Source organism: Mangifera indica, chromosome 7, assembly GCF_011075055.1.
Source record: "Mangifera indica cultivar Alphonso chromosome 7, CATAS_Mindica_2.1, whole genome shotgun sequence".
NCBI classification, from domain to species: Eukaryota; Viridiplantae; Streptophyta; class Magnoliopsida; order Sapindales; family Anacardiaceae; genus Mangifera; species Mangifera indica.
The window spans coordinates 994,522-1,018,496 of NC_058143.1; the positions used below are offsets into that span (position 1 = coordinate 994,522).

The following is a 23,975-nucleotide window of genomic DNA, read 5'->3' on the forward strand; positions in this document are numbered from 1 at the left end:
TCATATCACTCAAACACTCACTCTCACTTTCATTTTTTTTGTTAACATCAATTAGTAGGGATTCGTTCGGACGAAGGAAGTTCGTATTTCTGAATTCGATTCAAAAAAATACTATTCATCAAAAAAAGGTATTTATGTCAATCTTACCCTAAAACTTCATTTTATTTGTTAAGTATAGTTTTTATGTCGTAATATGGGGGTTAAATATAATATTTGACAAGTATGGGGGGTTAAATGTAATTTAGGATAAAGATAGGGGGTTTTTAGATATTTTACATTGTTATGGGGGTTTTAGATATTTTACAATATATACAGGATTTATATAACATGTTAAAAATATATAGGGATTGCTTTGATACAAGACGACATACAAGGGTGTCAAATGAAATGTTATTAAAATTAGGGCGTATTTTTATATTAAACATTGTAGGCGCATTATAATTAAAATTATAGGTTTTTTCGAGTTTCACCGCTTTAGGATATATCAATGCACATTTTTCTTATTTCTGAAGAATTTTTCGATTGTTGTCATTCTATGGTATTTCAACTTTTAGGATTCAAATTTCAGTTTTGTTTTTTTGAATTTCACCGTTTTAACATATATCAACTCGTATTTTTCAGTTTTTTTAGAATTGTTCGATTATTACCATTCTAGGGTATTTCAATTTTTAGAATTCGAATTTAAGCTCAGTTTTTTTTTAATTTTATCGTTTTAGGATATATCTACTAGTATTTTTCAGATTTCTGCAGAAATTTTTTATTATTAACATTTTAAAGTAATTCAAAGTATAGAATTTGAATATCTATTTCAAAGTATAGATATTATAAAAACATTTTAAATAGAACGTTACAAACAGATAGATGCATTTTGATATAAGATAACATACGAAAGTGTTATATAAATTGTTAAATAATTATAGCGGGATAAATAACATATTAGAAAAATATTAGGAGTTTTTTTAAATTATTAATAATTGTACGGCTGATTTACATAGTTATTATTTTTTTTTTTTATACCTGAATAATTATCTTCAAAAACTTGTCATTGCAGGATTGATATTTAAAATGGAGGGTTATGCATCGGTTCGTTACCAAGGAGAATGGATTCAAGGTCGCAACAACACAATGAAATATGTTGGAGGAGCCAAACAATTGATTAAAATCCCTTATGGAACAACATTCGAGGGATTTATTGAGCTTTTGACGGAGTATTACAGTATTGATCCAATCAAAAACTACATTCAAGTATCAATGAAGCCAAGAAAAATTGAGCTCGATTGTCCCATCCAGATCCAAAATGATGAAGATGTGCAAGGCCTTCTTGATACGTCCCAGTACTTTCAGGAATGTATTCCTGTTTTTGTTACATGTACCCCAATTGAAGGGCAGAAGGAAGAAGATGAGGATGAAGATGAAGATGAAGATGAAAAAGAAAGCAGTTGGGTCAAAAAAGAATACAATTTGGAAAAGTTGATTGATTTAAGTAATGACCCATTATATATTGCAAACTCATGGGCTCATGGAGAAAAAGAGATAGTTCCCTATTGGGGTGACTTCGATGGAAATGATATGCCCGACATTCCTTCAGACGATGTAGAGCCTGAGTATATGGCATCAGTAACCGAGGGTATAGATAGTTTACGGCTTGAAGATCCTACTTCAGGTGGTGGAAATTATTCTGGGCCATTTTTTGACAATGTCCCCACTGATCCATTTAGGTGGCTTCCTGATTTTCCTCCACAACCATCAGCATCATCAAGTGGTTCCAGATCAATCCGAGAGGAGAATGGGGTAGGATTCATAGAGTTGATCCCCCACACATGTTTAGTTGATCAAATCATGCCACATCACAGACAAGCTGGGGCCCGAGCTTTAGGTCAATTAATGAGATCAAAGTTTGTGATGATTGATCGAATTTATCGGCCTAAAGAAATAATTGTAGACATCGTCGACCGATATAAAATTGATATTTCCTACTCACAGGCTTGGCGGGCAAGAAATTGGGCTATCAATTCATTGAGGGGTTCACCGGAGGAATCTTTTATGCTGTTACCAGATTATTGCTATAATTTACAACGTACTAATCCGGGCACCGTTACTGCTATTGAAACAGACGATGAATATCGATTTACAAATTTTTTCATGGCGTTGGGATGTTCCGTTCGTGCGTTTAGTCAATATCTTCGCCCCGTTATTTGCATTGACGCTGCTTTCCTTAAAGGTCGATATTTGGGGCATTTATTTATTGCGGTGGCTCTTGATGGTAATAATCAAATATACCCTATTGGTTTCGGTGTCGGCAAAAAAGAAGATCATGACACGTGGTGTTGGTTTCTTATGAGAATTAAAGAATGCATCCCTGACCTCTCTGAGCTTGCAATAATCTCCGATCGACATCATGTTATCTACTCGGCAATGGCTGAAGTTTTTCCAGATGTCCACCATGGATGTTGTTGTCATCACCTTCTGTGTAACATGCGGGCAAAGTATAAACGGGACTCCAAGGTATATTGTAAACAAGTAATTAAATTTATAACAGTTTATCATTTTCAAACATTTTGCTTACAATGAGTTTTCATATTTTTTTCCCTTTTACAGGTCGCGGGTGCATATTGGAAAGCCGCTAAATCATACACAGAGTCTGAATTTGGGCAGATGATGCAATCCATTGACTCAATGAACCCCCAAGCTGGAGCTTATCTACGGGATGTCGGCTTTCACCGTTGGAGTAGAGCGTACTTTCCAAGGCATCGATACAATATCATGACCACAAATATTGCTGAGTCATTTAATGCCCTTGTCAGACATGCACGGGGCCTACCTATAACCATGCTCTTGGAGTTTATTCGTGGTACAATGCAATGATGGTTTTACGAGAGGAGAACCCATGCAAGTAAGTATCAAATCGATATTAATTAAAAGTTGTCTCATATACTTTTTTCCACTTTGTTAATCATATTACCAAATGTGTTCTTAATTTTTTTTTCTGGATTACAGGTGAATGTCATAACTTCCTCACCCCTTGGGCGGAAGATAAGATCAGTAATCGTCTTTCAAAGTCTGCAAGTCTGGATGTTCGACCGATTACGCCTACTCGGTATCAGGTTGTTGGATTTGGTGGATTCATGGGTATTGTGGATTTTGGTGACATGTCATGCACGTGTAGAAAGTTTCAGCTTTCACGTATTCCGTGCAAGCATGCCATTGTCGTATGCAGGAGGAGGTTTAGCTGGAGAATCTTGAAGCACGGTCAAGTCCACCACGCGTGCTCCCTCGGTAGACTAGAAAATACAAATTTTGAACATCTCAATGACCAATATATACAACTATTTATATACTAAGTATGATTGATATACCTCAATAAGGATGGCCTCAAAATCGTCTTCCTGGAAGTCCTCCTCCTGTGAACCAATATCCATTATTTTTTTGGTCGAGCTCGGGATATCAGCAAGTAACCATAATCGCTCGTCCTGAAAAACAGTCAAAACATCATTAAATAAATAATATAATTGAAAAGATAGATCAATCAATGACAATTTAAAAATAAAGTTAACCTGAACTTCCGGGGAAGGTGTTCGGGGAGAACCCTCGATCGATGCAACAGAAGGACTAACCGGTGCATCCTCCGGGGCACTACCCTAAGATATTAGTAATAATAACTTAATTAGTAACATTTCATATATATCAATACTATAATATAATAATGTCATTTAACAATAAATATAAATTTGAAATATCATACGGACCTCGTGTGAGTGACGGGATGGTATTGCGGTATCAACAGGGGATGTCGATGGGATATCCTCGGCCCTCTCCTATGCAAATGTAATAATAGTTGTCAGAATAATAACACTGTAGACATTTTATATAAGTAATAAATTAAAAGTGGTTTTACAACCTGAGCGACGGAGGCTGGATATGTACGCGTGACGATGTCCTCCAAACGAGTCATACGATCCTCTAATTGAGTCATCTGGGAAGAGACATCGTCACGTAATCGGGTCATCTGGGAAGAGATATCGTCACGAAAACTCGATATCTCACGTAAAATCGTAGCACCCCAGTGCGCTAATGTAGCATCTACTGTAGAAAAACTGGGTGATACGAATGGGGGACGCTGCTCGGTGGCATGATGGGTAGAATCGTCCTCCAGTCCAGGGTGGTCCTCCACTGCAGGATGGTCTGTCCGTGGGCTCTGAACAACAGGGGAACATATCGACTGATCCATAACAGGATGCTGAATGGGCTCCTCATGTGTCTCAGAAGTCTCGACGGGTACATCTGAAGGGCATGAGGATGGAGAAGCCTCGTCTCTAGTAGCGATCGGAATCGAAGAAGATGAGGAAGAATCAGCATCGGGTAAACCGGTGTACTCACGAATCTCAGCGTACCACGGTAAACCCTCCTCGATCGATGATGGCTCAAGAGGGAATGTGACATCCTCCTAATGATGAAGATATTTAAGTCAAAATAATTGTAACATATAATGAATTAATCGACTTATTAATTAACTAGTACATACCGGATCACCAGTGAAAATACGCCCTATATGAGTCCAACTAGGGACGTCTCGCATACGCCACCTCAACATCCGGGGGGACGAATACAGATCGACAAGGTCAATCCAATCATGTAACGTCTCTAGAGTCTCGTATATCCAAAACTGTAATATAATCATTTACGATGTAAATAAATCAATTTATATTTTTGTCAATTAATATATATAAATGATAATATAAAACTTACCTGAAATGCGAACGGAAATCCGTAAAGGTCGTATTTACGGATTTTCGGCATCCGTCCAGAACAGACTCTCTCACTCGCCTGTGACATAGAATCGTATGTCATCTGCCACACAACAACGCCCCACGGGTAGGAATTAAACCCGTCCAAATGATCAACTAACTGGAAGTAATCCGTGGACACCTTCTTTCGTCGATCATTCCCCAACAAAACAAGGTGAAGAATATACAATAAGGCCATCTTGACAGCGTCAATATCGTCATCCCCCCATGGCCTCGACAAGAAAATACGCTCTAAGTCGTGATACTGCACCGTCGAAAATCCTCGAAAGTAAGTATCTCTGATCCTATGTCCGGAAGAGCGAGGTATATATGAAGAGACATCAGTCTGTCGACTAAACGATAGACCTGTCACTAGTGCAAACTCGAACGGACTAAATCTCACATCAACCCCACTAACCCTGAACCAAAACTCGTCTCTGGCAGAGGGTCGATGTAGCTGTCGGAGTAGAAACGCATGAACCAACATCCCCGAGAATTTGGTTTTGGGTAAACGAAGGAGATACCCGAAACATGTCCTCCCAAATAGTCGTAGCTGATCTGGGGTCAATGTAGCAGTAATCCGCGATAATGCGGCACGCTGTGCACGACATATCGCCTCTGCCCGGAAGTGTCTGGTCTCATCGGGGACTCACAGCTCGTTGTCAACCCGTCTTCTTTTACGAGAAATATCCTGAGACAATGTAAAAAATTTGTTAGACATGAGTAAAAACAAATATGTAAACAAATGTATACGTGGAAAAAATATAAAAGATGGAAAATACCAAATAATAAAAAAGGAAATAACAAAACTTAAAAAACAAGATTTAACTGCCTAATAACGGAATTGAAATTCGAATTCTAAAAGTTGAAATACCCTAGAATGGGAACAATCGAAAAATCCTTCTGAAATCTGAAAAATACGAGTTCATATCTCGTAAAACGATGAAATCTGAAAAAACGGAATTGAAATTCGAATTCTAAAAATTGAAATACCCTAGAATGAAAACAATCGAATAATCCTTCGAAAATCTGAAAGATAAGAGTCCATATCTCGTAAAACGGTGAAATCTGAAAAAACGGAATTGAAATTCGAATTCTAAAAGTTGAAAAACCCTAGAATGGGAACAATCGAAAAATCCTTCAAAAATCTGAAAGATAAGAGTCCATATCTCGTAAAACGATGAAATCCGAAAAAACGGAATTGAAATTCGAATTCTAAAAGTTGAAAAACCCTAGAATGGGAACAATCGAAAAATCCTTCAGAAATCTGAAAGATAAGAGTCCATATCTCGTAAAACGGTGAAATCCGAAAAAACGGAATTGAAATTCGGATTCTAAAAGTTGAAAAACTCTAGAATAGAAACAATCGAAAAATCCTTCAGAAATCTGAAAGATAAGAGTCCATATCTCGTAAAACGGTGAAATCCGAAAAAACGGAATTGAAATTCGAATTCTAAAAGTTGAAAAACCCTAGAATGGGAACAATCGAAAAATCCTTCAGAAATCTGAAAGATAAGAGTGCATATCTCGTAAAACGGTGAAATCCGAAAAAACGGATTTGAAATTCGAATTCTAAAAGTTGAAAAACCCTAGAATGGGAACAATCGAAAAATCTTTCAGAAATCTGAAAGATAAGAGTCCATCTCTCGTAAAACGGTGAAATCCGAAAAAACGGAATTGAAATTCGAATTCTAAAAGTTGAAAAACCCTAGAATGGGAACAATCGAAAAATCCTTCGAAAATCTGAAAGATAAGAGTCCATATCTCGTAAAACGGTGAAATACGAAAAAACGGAATTGAAATTCGAATTCTAAAAGTTGAAAAACCATAGAATGGGAACAATCGAAAAATCCTTCAGAAATTTGAAAAATACGAGTCCATATCTCGTAAAACGATGAAATCCGAAAAAACAGAATTGAAATTCGAATTCTAAAAATTGGAAAACCCTAGAATGGGAACAATCGAAAAATCCTTCGGAAATCTGAAAAATACGAGTCCATATCTCGTAAAACGATAAAATTCGAAAAAACGGAATTAAAATTCGAATTCTAAAAGTTGAAAAACCCTAGAATGGAAACAATCAAAAAATCCTTCGAAAATCTGAAAAATACGAGTCCATATCTCGTAAAACGATGAAATCCGAAAAAACGGAATTGAAATTCGAATTCTAAAAGTTGAAAAATCCTAGAATGGGAACAATCGAAAAATCCTTCGAAAATCTTAAAATACGAGTCCATATCACGTAAAACGATGAAATTCGAAATAACGGAATTGAAATTCGAATTCTAAAAGTTGAAAAACCCTAGAACAGAAAAAACGGATATAAAATTCGAAAAGTACACATTCAAAAACCCTAGATAGGAAAAATCTCAATTTACCCCCTCATGAAAACTGAAAATCTAAAAGGTCCACTGTGTTCTAAGGAATTTCCCTATCTTCCCAATATTTTAAAAAAGCTACTTTTCCCCCCCAAAAACAGTCAATCTTGGCTGAACGTGGAGTGGACGATTTTCACGTGGGAAACACTGTTCCCACGTCGGACTGCCGATCTCTTCGGCAGTCATTTTCGGCCAAATTTTGGTGGTTTCAGCCTCCGATTTTCACATAAATCAAATCTACAAGTTGTCTAACACAAAACCCCTCAATCAATTTAACAAAAACAACCAAGAATCAAAACATTTTAAGCATTATTCAAACCGTAAACCCTAAAATTTCAAACCGAAAAATCTCAATCAAATCTCAATAATATGAGCAATAATTTGATCCAAACAAGATTAAGGGAGATATACTAACCTTCTTTGCCATTTGTGGGTGCCGGAAATCAAGAAAATCGACGGAAATCAGATCCCCCGTGGGATGAACGTGGTGACGTGAAAATGCTTTGAAATTTGAGAGAAATGCACAGTAATTTCGCTGATATTAACGTGGGAAATTGCAATTTTTTCTGTGTTATATATATGGACATTTTCGTAATTTTGCAAAACTCACGTTGACGTGATAAATTTCAAAAAAACCCCACGTGGGCTAAGGGTTTCCCACGTCGCCCCAATTGTTTTAAAAAGCTAAGTTCCCCCCCCCCCCCCCCCCCCCCCGAAATTAGGCTGAACGTGGGATTATTGATTTTGACGTGGGAAACACTGTTCCCAGTCGACTGCCGATCGCTTCGGCAGTCATTTCCGGCCAAATTTTGGTCGTTTTAGCCACCGATTTTTACATAAATCGAATCTACACGTTGTATAACACAAAACCCCTCAATTAATTCCACAAAAACAACCAAGAATCAAAACATTTTAAGCATTGTTCAAACCGTAAACCCTAAAATTTCAAATCGAAATATCTCAATCAAATCTCAATAATATGAGCAATAACTTGATCCAAACAAGATTACGGGAGATGTGATAACATTATTTTCCATTTTCGGTTGCCGGAAAGCAAGCAAATCGGCGAAAATGACGTTCCCCGTGGGATTGCCGTGGGATGCGTTAAAAATTCGAATTTTCTTTGAATTGCACAGTGAAAATTTGCTGTGTTTATATATGGGGGCATTTTCGTCATTTCACAAAACCTGGGCATTTTTGCTTAAACCTGAATTTTTTGGGCAATTTCGCTTAGACCCCTTTAATTTTACCTAATTTTTAAAATTTCCCTATTATTTTCAAGTGTCGTTTACAGCTCATGCCCTTAAAAAAGAAAAATGAGTAATGGGGAATCATTCATCCTTTCTTTCTTTGGATCTTTCCTCAATTAGTGTGCTTGTTTTTTAACAGATGGGCCATTGTTTGATGTGGCTCTCTCTACCAACCAAAACTACTGACAGCCCCACTCTTTCGATTAGTATGTTAAACTGCATATGAATTTGAAAAGATACGGGATGATTCGATCCAGTGGTGATTAATGTTAATGGTGTAAGACAATAGATAAGAGAGGAGCAGTGTCGGTGGGATAAAGGGTAGAAATGTCATTTCACTATATGATAAACTTGTTGTCATAAGATTAACTTTGCATTTTCTCGGGCAAAGTTATGGAAAGTGTGCCCCACGTGCTCTGGTCAGGCCCTCCACTTTTGAATTTTCTCTTTTTTTCCCCCTATTTTTCTCCCATCACGCGTTCTTATAATAGTTATTGAATTGACAGATCAATACAATTTACCAATTCATTGTTTTCAACAAAATTATAATGGCTGAACGACTGTTTTCCACCTCTGGATTGCCGCAAATTTAATTATTTATTTATTTATTATTAAAAATTTAAATACCCATACTTTTTTAAAATTTTATTTTTATTATAAATAATAAAATTATTATTTAATAAAAATATTTTAAAAATAAAAAATTTATCGTATTTTTATTTTCATCTTTCAAAATTATGTGTATTTATTATCGATTTATATATCAATGATAAGATATTATTATATAATTGATTGATTTTAAATTAAAAATAAAATAATATACAATAATATAACAATAAATCATTATTAATATCTTTATTGGTACATTTTATGAATGCATACTTAACATTATTTTAATTTGATCAAACTAATTTGATATTATTATTTTGATAATATGAAACCATTAAACCGGTTAAATTTATAATAATTGTATAAGAGGTTTTGGATAAAATTGAATTTGATTTTAGTAGTTTAAACTCAAATTAAATAAATCGAATTTGAATAAAATGACTAAACTTGTTTTTATAAATAATTCAAATCTAAATTGATTCAAATAAAATCTAAAATTAAATTAATTTTAAGACAAAGTTACTTTTGCTTATCTAAATTAATTATACTGTCACGAGATTATCTCTTTCCAGGCAAAGTTATGAAAAATGCACCCTATGTGATGTAGTCAAGTTCTCAATTTTTGTATATTCTCATTTCTTATATTAATTATTGAAGTGATTGGTTAGTAAAATTTACTAATTTATTGTTTTCAAAAAAATTATAATTAACCCTTTGTTTTCAGTGTGAATTGAAAATATTTTGTTTTTAATTTTTTAAATTTTAATAATATTTCCACGATGTGTCTTGAAATTATACTCTTTATGTGTTGATATAGTTATTCGTACCTTATAAAAAGCTAAAATTATATCGAGCAACAAATGATAGTTGAATTCTTCTTCTGAAGTTTTGCTTCAGAATAAAACAATTTGGAGCAACTTTTAATGGTGACCTCATTGATGACAACATTCGGATGAGGCCCATGCAGCAACTCCTCGTCCCTCTGCCCATTATTCTACTTCACTTGACAAAAATCAATTATTAAAGTGATCGATCAGTAAAAAATAAAAATGAATACATAATCATTATTTCCTCGACTCTTCCTCTGTATTATCATGGGTAACGTTTTCCAGGAAATGTTAAGGAAAATGTGCCCATGTGATATAGTCAGAACTTAAATCCTCCACTTTTGTATTTTGTCTATTTTTCTCTCCATCACACATTCTTATATCAATTATTAAACTGACTAGTCAATAAAATTTAATAATTTATTATTTTTAATAAATTTATAATTAACCATTTGTTTTCGGTAAAAATTGAAAATATTTGATTTTTAATTTTATTTATATTTCAATAACGTGGCTTGAAATTGTAGCCTTTCATATATTGATATAATTATTAGAAAATTCTTTGTATTGAGATGTCTCAACTATTCCCTTTACACAACCCTTAACCACTAACATATTTATATTTTTTTAATAATTAAATTATTTACTACTCTCCCTCAGCACTTCCTCGGAATTGTTATGGGTTAATTGTACATATGATCATAGGGTTAATGTTTTCCAGACAAAATTTTGGAAAATGCGCCCACATAATTTTGTCAAGTCCCCATTTCTTTTCCTTTATTTCTTACATCAATTATTAAATTGACCAACCTATAAAATTTATTATTTTATTATTTTCAAGAAAATTATAATTAATTATTATTATTTTAAAATTTTTAATTTTTAATTTTTAATAATATTTCAACAATGTGGCTTGAAATTATATCTTTTTCTAGAATTTATTTCTACCAAATACATTCAAAATAATATATATATATATATATTGTTTTGTTTTTTATATTAAAAATTTTTTTACGATGAAAGTTTGAATTTTTTTACTATTTAGCCTGTTAAAAAATTTATCTAGTTCCAATAAAACATCATTCTAATTAGAAAAAAAAAATTGAATGAACCATATACACTTAAAAAATAAAGGAAAAATAAAAGTTTTTACATTAATAAACATCATTTTGATAAAAATAATTTTAAACTAAGATACATAATAAAAAAAGTATAAAAGAGTTGATATTATCTTTTATAATCTATCGAATTATGATTTACTCGAAATATAAAAATCGTAACATTAATTGAATTATGACGTTATCACTTAACCGTATAATTCATTCACCTAAGTTGCTTTTCTTATTAGAGTTAATTTAATTTATCTAAATTATAAAATCAATTTTTTTGCTCAAACAATAAAAAGTTATGTATATTTATTATTAATTTACATATAAACAATGATATATTATCATATAACTAAATAATTTTAAATTAAATAACATAAAATCACGAAATAACAGATTATTATTAATATTTTTTATAAATAGACATTTAACATTGGTTGGTGAATGGATGTACAGTACTTCTTATAAATGCAGGTAACAGAGGAGCAGTGTCGATGGGGTAGAGGGTAGAAACGTCATTTCACTTACATATATATGTATGGTTTGATGTGTTGGTGGATGGATGATTCATCGATTCAATTAATTAGGGGGCCTTGGATGCTTTTCCTTCTCCCATAATAATAATAAAAAATAGCCGAAAGTTGAAGCTTTTTCTGCCTTGGGCTAAAAGTTTGGATATCATCTTTAATAGAAATTATTTCAATTATATATTTCATGCTCTAAACGCCTAGTCTGTCAAGAAAAATAAAATTTTTTATCGAACTATTTTATACAAAAATCGATATAATTTAATATCAATATAATATAGTTCAATCAATTATTGCATTATTTCTTTGTTTCTTTGTATCTTTCCTTAGCTCCTACCAGATTCTTTGTACGCGCCATGTGATGTAGTCAAGTCTTCCATTATTGCATTTTGTCATTTCCTTTTGGCTATTTTATCCCCATCATGCATTCTTATATCAATTATTGGATTGATTGGTCAATAAAATTTACTAAATTATTGTTTTCAAAAAAATTATAATTAATCATTTATTTTCACTATGAATTCAAAATATTTTATTTATAATTTTTAAAATTTTAATAATATTTCAACAATGTGGCATGAAATTATAGTCTTTTTTTCAAATTTATTTTCACAAAATATATTAGAATAAACAAAATCTAACCAAAATATGTTGTTTATAATAAAAAAAAAATTTTAAGTTAAAAGTTTGAACTTTCTTTATCATTTAGTCTCGTTAAAAAGTTTATTTGGGTATTAATAAAACATCATTCTTATTAATAAATTTAAAATAAACAAAATACATTTAAAAAATAAAAGAAAAATAAAGGGATTTACATCAATAAATATCATTTTCATTAAAATAATTTCAAATAAAGATACATAATAGAAAAATTATAAGAAAGACATAATTCATATCTAGAGGTTAAAATTATTTTTTAATAACACATTACAAGTTTAGTCTTTTAATAAATAATTTGAAAATTTAATCCGTTAAAAAGAAAACAACCAAGTTTGATTCACCAAAAATTGTCTTCATTAGCCAAAATTATCTCAGTCGTTATTTATGAATTAACACAAAAAATTTATATCATTATTTTTTAATAATGTTAGAGGTTAATTTTTAATTTGTGCGATAAACGGAAGTTTAGTTTAATCAAAATGAAAATAAAATAAAGTTATTCTTTTAATAAGAAAAAAAAACTTCAATCCCTTCATTAGAAAAAAATGAACTTACACAATTTTTTATTGAAGGATTCAAACTAATTACTAGGTGTCAAACTAATTACCTTGCTTTTAAAACAAAACAATTATAATTGTATTTATTTGGTACCTTCAATAAGAAATATTAAAAGTTTGGTTCATTTATCAGAAAATCTAAAAGTTTAATTTTCTTAATAAAAATATTTGAAAGTTCAATTTTTTCAATAAAAAAAATTCAATTCATTTAATTAAAAAAAATTCACACCTCTCGTATTGTTATCTTATTTTTACTTTATAAATATTAATTTATACTCAATAATTGATTTTTATTTATTATTTGATGGGATAGAAATAGAATCTTGTGTCTTCATTTTCATGTGGACATGAGGGTCAATAGAGATAAAAGCAACCACCATTGATGATTGCTTTTGTTTTTTGAAATTGTTTTTTAAAATCGTAAGTGGGACACTCACCATAATAATAGCATATACTTATGATTTTTTCTTTGGCCAAAAGTCTATTTCCCAATATTTTATTCATTAACTATTAAAAACCTAAATTCATATCCATAAATTGTTAAAATTAATAAAAATAGTTAATTTAAAAAATAAAATTATTATTTAACTAATTATATTTTTAGTTAAATAATAATTTTATTTTTAATCTTAATAATAAATTTTAACAAATAAAAAAATATTTGAATTTTTGTAAAATTAATGACAGAGGATTTGTCGTTCCACTAAACCTTGTGTGGGAAAGGAAATAGTCTTTTGGCCTTCATAAAAATCAACTTTGGGTTGTTTGATTGTCATGCTAAGGCCAACTCCGTCATATTGTTTTCAAGTGTTGATTACAACTCATGCTTTAAAAATGACAAATGAAAAATAGAGAATTATTCTTCGAATTATTATTCATATCTTTATACAAAACAAATTAAGAGGTAGAGAATGATAATTGGAATGTCCCACCTACTTCTTCTTCTTGACCCTTTAACCACTAATTAATATTTTTTTTATTTTAATAATTATAATTAATCATTTGTTTTCAATATAACTTGACAATATTTTATTTTTTATTTTTTAAATTTTAATACTATTTCAATGACGTTGTTTAAAATTATACTCTTTTATATGCAAATATAAATATTTCAGACTCCCAAAAGCCTAAAATTACACTCTTTCTTCGATTTTATTTTCACAAAATATATTTAGAATAAAATAAAATCCAATGAAAATATATTATTTTATTTTTTATTATAAAAAATTTTTTTAGTTAAAAATTTTTTTTTTTGATGTTATTGTTCATCATATGAACTGGCTTGTACCCAAACTCGAGCTTATTATTTTAAATTCAAACTAAATTTAAATTAATCTTTGTTCAAACTAAGTTCTGATTCACTTCTAAGTCTAGACGTAATGCTTACGTTGCCTTTGAAATGTATGATACTCCAATTCACATTCATTATCACAAAGACTAAATGCTACTTGCTTTATGACTTATAATTAACATCAATTTCTTGTGTCTTCCAATTCCTTGTTTAATTAATGCATTCAAATTGTGAAATTACGCAGCAATTTCCCTAGCTTTTTATTTAATGTTCATCATCATTCTTGACTTGGGGTCGTCTTTACCCATAATACAAGTCTTTGCAAGTCAACTTTTTGCCTTTTTTTTTTTAATTTCTTGTCACAATGTGAACGCCCCTCTCAAGATGCTTTACAATATTAAAAAATAAAATTTAAGAATAATATTATAAGTATATATTTTTTATATACAATTTAAATACACAAATGATATATCATCATGTGATAAGGTATTACTTTATCTTTAATTCAAAATTATTTAGTCATATCATAATGATCATTTATATATAAAAATTATGTATAAAAAATATAAACATATAATTTTATTAAAATTTTAAACTATAGATGTAAACTGCCGTTATAACCTTAGTAAAATGGCATTAAACAGATGGGCCATATTGTTTTAAACTGCCGCTATAACCAACTGTGTCATATTGTTTTAAGTGTGGTTTACAGCTCATGCCTTTTGAAAATAAAAATGAATACTGGAGAATCATTGTGTGAATCTGTCCTCAATTAGTATGCCTTTTTTTTTTTTAACAGATGGGCCATTATTTGATGTGGCTCTCTCAGCCAACCAAAAATAGCCCCACTCTTTCAATTAGCATGTTAAATTGCATTTGAATTTGGAAAGACACAGGATGATTCGATCTAATGGTGATTAATGTTAATAGTGTAAGACATTAGGTAAGAGAGGAGCAGTGTCGATGGGGTAAAGGACAGAAGCATCATTTCACTTACATGTGCATATATAGTTTGATGTGTTGATGAATAGATGATTCATCGATTCAATTAATTACGGGACCTTGGATGTTTTTCCTCCTCCCATAATAGTAATAATCTAAAACAGCCAAAAGCTGAAGTTTTTACTGTCTTGGGTTAAAAGTTTTGGATATCATCTTTCATATAAATTATTTCAATTATATATTTCGTGCTCTAAACACCTAATCTGTCAAGATTTTTCTAAAACTGGAAAAAAAAATTTATATCAAATTATCTTATGAAAGAATAGGTATGATTTAATATTAATATAATCTAATCTAATAAAAAAATTGTGATTGTCATATGACAATATTTATATAAAACTATAATAAATCAAAATAAAAGAATATTTTATATCAAATTGTTTTCAAGTATTGTTTATAGCTCATGCCTCAGCTCCTACCATATTCATTGTAGCCCGATGTCCCACTTTTATTTCCCCAGCTCCCCCTCCATACTGTCACGGGTTCTTTTTTTTTCCAGGCAGAGTTATAAAAAATTGCTGCCCATGTGATGTAGTCAGAACTCAACTGCTCTACTTTTGGATTTTGTCATTTCCTTTTGGCTATTTTTCTCCCCAATCTTATATCAATTATTAGATTGACAGGTCAATAAAATTTATTAATTTATTATTCTCAAAAATATTATAATTAATCATTTATTTTTATTATAAATTAAAAATATTTTATTTTTAATAATAATTTAACAACGTGACTTAAAATTATACCTTTTTATGTGATGATATAGCTATTGGTAAACCCAAAAACCTCAAAAGTCTGAAATTATATTTTTTTCTAAAATTTATTTCTACAAAATACAGTTAAAATAAAATAAAAAATTATGTTGTTTTGTCTTTTACATTTAAAAGATTTTTAAGTTGAGAGTTGGAATATTTTTTTATTATTTAGTCCCGTCAAAAAAAGTTTATTTAGGTTTCAATGAAATATTATTCTCATTAAAAAATTGTGAATAAATAATTTACATTTAAAAAATAAAAATTTTTACATCAATAAATATCACTTCAATAAAAATAATTCAAAACCAAGATACATAAGAGAATTGATGTTATTTTTCTTAATCTATTGAGTCATGATTCACTCAAAATATAGGTTTTATAACATTAACTGGGTTACAATATTAACTCTTAAATATATCATTTATTCATCTAATTTGCTTTTGTTATTAAAGTTAATTTAATTTATCTAAATTATAAAATCAATTTTTCGCTCTAACAATAAAAACTATGTGTACTTATTACCAATCTACATATCAATGATGATGTATTATTATATAATTGAATAATTTTAAATTAAAAATAAAATAACATACAATTATATAATAATAAATCATTATTAGCTCCCTTATTAGAAATTCTTATAAGTGCATACTTAACATCACTTTAATTTGATCAAACTAAATTGATACTGTTATTTTAATAATATGAAACCATTAAACCAATTGAATTTACAACAATTGTAGATAAGATTTTGGATAGAGTTGATTTTGTTTAAGTAATTCAAATTTAACCTTAAATTCAAATTAAATAAATCAAATTTAAACAAAACAATGAAATTTATTTTTATAAATAATTTAAATTTAAATTAATTTGAATAAAATCTAAAATTAAATTAATTTTAACACAGAGTTGCCTCCGCTATCTAAATTAGTTGTACTATCACGGGATTATCTTTTTCTGGGCAAAGTTATGAAAAAAGAGCCCCATGTAATGTAGTCAAGTCCTTCACTTTTGTATTTTCTCATTTCTTATATCAATTATTAAAATGGTCCGTCAATAAAATTTACTAATTTATTGTTTTCAAAAAAAATTATAATTAACCCTTTATTTTTAGTATAAATTGAAAATGTTTTATTTATAATTTTTTAAATTTTAATAATATTTTCACAACATGTTTTAAAATTATACTTTTTCTATTGATAGAGTTATTTGTATCCCAAAAAAACCTAAAATTATACTGAGTGATATGTCACAGTTGAATCCTTCTGAAGTTTTGCTTCAAAATAAAGCAACTTACACTCAAGGGGTGTTTGGTTTGAGTAATATTTTATTACTAAAATAGATAAATTATTTTGAAGATAAATTACTTAGACAATTACTATATAATAAAATTTGATAAGTATAAATAATTATTATGTTTGATTAAAAATAATAAAATAACACTAGTAAATTATTTTATTTAAATACCCTTGAATATAATTATTTTTAAATATTTTTATATTATTTATTATATTAATTAAAAATAAATTTATTTTCATCTCATAAAATTAATAAATAATAATAAAATTAAGATTATCTTAATAATTTTTTGATAATTAAAATAAAAATAATAATTAAATTATTTATTATATCAATATTAATAATAAAAAATAAATTATTAAAATAATTTTTAACATCTAAAACCAAACATCACATAGGGTACCTTTTAATGGTGGCCTCATCAATGGCAACTTGGGAGGGGTGTCATGATCCTGCCCCGCTGCAGCGGCTGCTCGGCCTGCCGGCCATTATTCTGCCCACCAAAAGTCAATTATTGAAGTGACCGGTCTGTGAAAAATAAAAATAAATAGAGAACCATTGTTTTATCTTTCCTCAGCTCCTAACATATTTATTGTAGCCATGTGCCCCATGTGATGTAGTCAGGTCCTCACTTTTGGAATTTTCTCTTTTTTTTCCTCTATTTTTCTCCGATCACGCATTCTTATATTAGTTATTGAATTGACAGATCAATACAATTTATTAATTCATTGTTTTCAACAAAATTAAAATGGCCAAACGACTGTTTTCCACCTCTGGATTGCTGCAAATTTAATTATTTAGTTATTATTAAAAATTTAAAAACCTATACTTTTCTTAAATTTTATTTTTATTATAAAGAATAAAATTATTATTTAATAAAAATATTTTAAAAATTAAAATTTATCATATTTTTATTTTTATATTTAAAAATTATATGTACTTATCACAGATTTATATATTAATAATGAGATATTATTATATAATTAGTTGATTTTGAATTTAAAAAAATAACATATAATAATATAATAATAAATTATAATTAATACATTTATTGATACTTTTTATGAATACATACTTAACATCACTTTAATTTGATCAAACTAATTTGATACTATTATTTTGATAGTATGAAATCATTAAACCAATTGAATTTATAATAATTATATATGAGATTTGGATAGGTTGAATTTGATTTTAGTAGTTTGAACTCAAATTTAAGCTCAAATTAAATAAATCAAATTCGAATAAAATGACTAAACTTGTTTTTATAAATAATTTAAATTTAAATTAATTCAAATAGAATTAAAATTAAATTAATTTTAAGACAAAATTACCTCTGCTTATCTAAATTAATTCTATTGTCACTAGATTATCTTTTTCCAGGCAAAGTTATGAAAAGCGTACCCCATGTGATGTAGTCAAGTTCTCCACTTTTGTATATTAATTATGAAAGTGACCGGTTAGTAAATTTTACTAATTCATTGTTTTCAAAAAATTATAATTAACCCTTTGTTTTCAGTATGAATTGAAATTATTTTATTTTTAATTTTTAAAATTTTAATAATATTTTCCACAACGTGCCTTAAAATTATACTTTTTGTATGCTGATATAATTATTTATACCCAAAAAAAAGCTAAAATTACGTTGAACAACATGTTACAGTTGCATCTTTCATTTAAAGTTTTGCTTCAGAATAAAACAACTTGGGATAACTTTTAATGGTGGCCTCATTGATGGCAACATTGGAAGGAGGGTCATGACCTTGCCCCCGCTGCAGCGGCTCCTGGCCCCCTGCTCATTATTCTGCTACGCTTGATAACAGTCAATTATTGAGGTGACCAATTAATAAAAAAGAAAAATGAATATAGAATCATTATTTTTCCAACTCCTCCTCTGTATTATCATAGGGTTAATGTTTTCCAGGAAATGTTATAGAAAATGTGCCCATGTGATGTGGTCAGAAAGTCATCCACTTTTGCATTTTGTCAAATTTTCCCTCCTTCACACGTTCTTATATAAATTATTAAACTGACCGATCAATAAAATTTAATAATTCATTATTTTTAATAAATTTATAATTAACTATTTGTTTTCTGTATAAATTAAAAATATTTTATTTTTAACTTTTTAAATTTTAGTTATATTTCAATAATATGGCTTGAAATTATGGCCTTTCGTATGTTGATATAATTATTAAATAATTCTTTGTATTAGGATGTCCCACCTATTCTCTTTATACAACCTTTAACTACTAATATATTTATTTATTTTTAATAATTAAGTCATTTACTATTTTTCCTGGTCACCTCCTCTTGAAATTGTCATGGTTTAATTGAACATATAATCACAAGGTTAATTTTTTTCAAACAAAGTTTTGAAAAATGCACCCATGTGATGTTATCAAGTCTTTAATTCTTTTTCTCTATTTCCTACATCAATTATTAAATTGACCGATTAATAAAATTTATTATTTTATTGGTTTCAAGTAAATTATAATTAACTATTATTATTTTAAAATATTTACTTTTTAATTTTTAATAGAATTTATTTCTACCAAATACATTCAGAATTTTATATATATATATATATATATATATATATATATATATATATATATATATATATATATATATATATATTGTTTTATTTTTAATGTTAAAAATTTTTTTAAGATGAAAGTTTAAATTTTTTTTTACTATTTAGTCTATTAAAAAATTTATCTAGTTCCAATCAAATATCATTCTTATTAAAAAAAAATTAAATGAACCATATATACTAAAAAAATAAAGGAAAAATAAAAGTTTTTATATCAATAAACATTATTTTGATAAAAATAATTTTAAACTGAGATACATAATAGAAAAGTTATAAGAGAGTTGATATTATCTTTTATAATCTATCAAATCATGATTTACTAGAAATATAGAGATCGTAATATTAACTGAATTATGACATTAATTTTTAACCATATAATTTATTCACCTAATTTGTTTTTGTTATTAAAGTTAATTTAACTTATTTAAATTATAAAATCATTTTTTTTGCTCAAACAATAAAAACTATGTATACTTATCACCAATTTATATATAAATAATGATGTATTATTATATAACTAAATAATTTTAAATTAAAAATTAAACAACACAAAATTATATAATAATAAATTATTATTAATACTTCTTATAAATAGGCATTTACCATCCCTTTAATTTGGTAAAAATAAATTGATCGATGAATGGATGTATAGTACTTCTTACAAAGGTAGGTAAGAGAGGAGCAGTGTTGATAGGGCAGAGGACAGAAACATCATTTCATTTGCATGTGCATGTATAGTTTGACGTGTCGGTGGATGGATGATTCATCGATTCAATTAATTAGGGGTCTTGGATGCTTTTTCTTCTCCTATAATAATAATAATCTAAAACAACCAAAAGCTGAAGCTTTTTGTTACCTTGGGCTAAAAGTTTTGGATATCGTCTTTAATAGAAATTATTTCAATTATATATTTCATGCTCTAAATGTCTAGTGTGCCAATATTTTTTCAAAAGAGAAAAAAAATTTTATATCAAACTATTTTATATAAAGATTGGTATAATTTGATACCAATCTTTTAGTTAGGTCCCTTTAATCATTTAAAATTGTAACAGAAAGAGAATGTGAGAAAGAAAGAAAAACTTGTTAATTTTGTTTATAAGAAGAGGCTCAAAATAAAGGAATATTTTATATTATATTGGTTTCAAGTGTGGGTTACAACTCATGTCTTTAAAAAAGAAAAATGAATAAATGGAGAATCATTCTTTCTTTCTTTGTATCTTTCCTCAGCTCCTACCAAATTCTTTGTGCACACCATGGGAGGTAGTCAAGTCTTCCATTATTGCATTTTGTCATTTCTTTTTGGTTTTTTTTCTCCCCATCATGCATTCTTATATCAATTATTAAATTGATTGGTCAATAAAATTTACTAATTTATTGTTTTCAAACAAGAATTATAATTAATTATTTGTTTTCACTATGAATTCAAAATATTTTATTTATAATTTTTTAAATTTTAATAATATCATTAATTTTTATGAATTAATGATATTATGAATCCAAAAATTATAATTAATCCAAAAATTGTATTCATTAGCCCAAATTATCTCAATCGTTATTTATGAATTAATACAAAAAAATTTATATTATTAATTTTTAATGATGTTAGAAGTTAACCCACATTTATGCAATAAAATAGAGGTTTCATTTCATCAAAATGAAAATAAAAGAGAGTTATTCTTTTAATAAGAAAAAAAAAACCTTTAAACCCTTCATTAGAAAAAAATGAACTTACACAATTTTTTATTGAAAGAGTCAAACTAATTACCTTGCTTTCGAAATAAAACAATTATAATTATATTTATTTGGTACCTTCAATAATAAATATTAAAAAATTGGTTCCTTTATTAGAAAATCTAAAAGTTTAATTTTCTTAATAAAAAAACTTTAAAAGTTCAATTTTTTCAATAAACAAAATTCCATTCATTTAATTAAAAAAAAATCATACCTCTTGTATTATTATCCTTATTTTTACCGTATAAATATTAATTTATACTGAATAATTGGCTTTTATTTATTATTTGATGAGATAGAAATTGAATCTCGTGTCTTCATTTTCATGTGGGCACGAGAGTCGGCAAGGATAAAGGTAGCCACCATTGATGAGTGCTTTTGTTTTTTGAAATCGTTTTTCAAAATCGTGTTATGAAAGTGGGACACGCGTCTTCATTTTCATGTGGGCACGAGGGTCGACAAGGATAAAGGTAGCCACCATTGATGAGTGCTTTTGTTTTTTGAAATCGTTTTTCAAAATCGTGTTATGAAAGTGGGACACGTGTCTTCATTTTCATGTGGGCACGAGGGTCGGCAAGGATAAAGGTAGCCATCATTGATGATTGCTTTTGTTTTTTGAAATAGTTTTTTAAAATTGTGTTATGAAAGTGGGACACCTCATCATGATAATAACATATGCTTTGTGATTTTTTCTTTGACCAAATGTTTATTTCCCACCTAAGGTTTAATGTAAACCTAATCTCTCTTTCATTAACTATTAAACACCAAAACTAATTCTCATAAACTATGAAAATTAATAAAAATAGTTAATTTTAAAAATAAAATTATTATTTAACTAATAATATTTTTAGTTGAATAATAATTCTATTCTTACTTTTAACAATAAATTTTAATAAATAAATAAATATTTGAATTTTTGTAAAATTAATGACTGAGTATTTTTGCCTTTTCACTAAACCTTGGGTGGGGGAGGAAATAGTCTTTTGGCTTTCGTAAAAATCAACGTTGAGTTGTCTAATTGTGATGCCAAGGCCAACTCTGTCATATTGTTTTCAAGTGTTGATTCCAGCTCATGGCTTTAAAAATGAAAATCGAATAATAGAGAATCATTCTTCATATTTTTATATAGAACAAATTAAGAATTCTCTCTACTCAACCCTTTAACCATTAATTGATATATTTTTTTATTTTAATAATTAAATCCCTAGTGGCACAGGATTAGCCTTTTTTAGTTTTATTGTTTAAGTACTAATTTATATTCAATAATTTTTTCTTATTTATTACTTAATGTGATAGAAATAGGATATTGCATTATTTTTTTTTCATGTGCTCGTAGTTATCCATCGAAAACATATATGAGGACATGGGGCTTGGTGGAGATAAAGACAACGCACCATTGATGGCTGCTTTTCTTTTTTAAAATCATTCTACGAAAGTGGGACACCTCATTGTAATAATAGCATACACTTTATGATTTTTTCTTTTCATTTTAGGTGTGTTTTGTATTTTTATAGCACTAGACAACAATGGCGGCTAAGCACTATGGCACCAAATTGCATCATTTTTTTTGGGAGGGAAAGATAGTTCTTGACAAATGAGGGATATTATAAGCAAGAAATGCCACGTGGCACTCAGAGGGTGGGGATCGCGATTGTGTTGTTTAACAACTGCAAGTGGCCTTGGGTCTTGTTCCACTTTTTCATATGTTTTTTAAGGCCAAATCACTTATTTTCACCCTAGGTTTTTGGATTTTAGTTGATACCCATAACTATTGAAAATTTAAATTCTTACTTATAAATGGTTAAAATTATAAAAATCAGATAATTTCAAAAGTAAAATCCTCAATTAATCAGAAATATATAAATAATAATAATAAAATTTTCTCATAACTTCCCTTATTATAGGGTAATTTTTATAAAATAGTATTTTCTATATAATTTTATACATTAATAATGAATTATTATCATGTAACTTAATAATTTTAAATTAAAAATAAAAAATATACAATCATATGATGATATATTATTATTTGTATATAAAATTATGTATATTATTTATATATTATATGGTTTCATCTTTATGAATGACATCGTAAGTTTGCAATTGTAGTATGGATTAAAATGTTATTAAAAATCCTATCAGTATAAAGTTGTTACGAAGTCAAATTTAAGGTATAAAATTGTCATCATCCCTTATAGTTCTAGCGTAGGCTGGGGCAATTTTAATAAAGATTGTTATTTGTTGGGTCAAGAAGATCATTAAATATCTGGATAACTTTTTTTAATTATTTTATAATTTAAAAAATAAAACAGTTTTTTAAATTCTTGGACAGGAGAATTAAGTGAAAAGAAATTTAAAAAAACACCTATTAATTTTAAAAGGGTGTTTAGATTGCATTTATTTACCTTATTAATAAAAAAAATATACAATACTACAAACGAAATTATAGTATGAAAGTGCAACTAAATATATAAGCATATTTTTACCAATTTATCTATACAAATTAATCTAGTAATATATGATTGGTTAAAACTATTGTTAACTATTTTTATTACTTTAAAATCATTTAATCATTTAATCATACATTATCATGTCAATTTATATGA

At 28.3% G+C, this 23,975-nt stretch overlaps 1 protein-coding gene across 1 annotated transcript in view; it reads right to left on the bottom strand.

Moving 5' to 3' along the window:
- The window catches only part of LOC123220644 (mitogen-activated protein kinase homolog D5-like), a 60,035-nt gene that overhangs the window by 24,933 nt on the left and 11,127 nt on the right, over window positions 1–23,975 (bottom strand). The window lies entirely within an intron of this gene.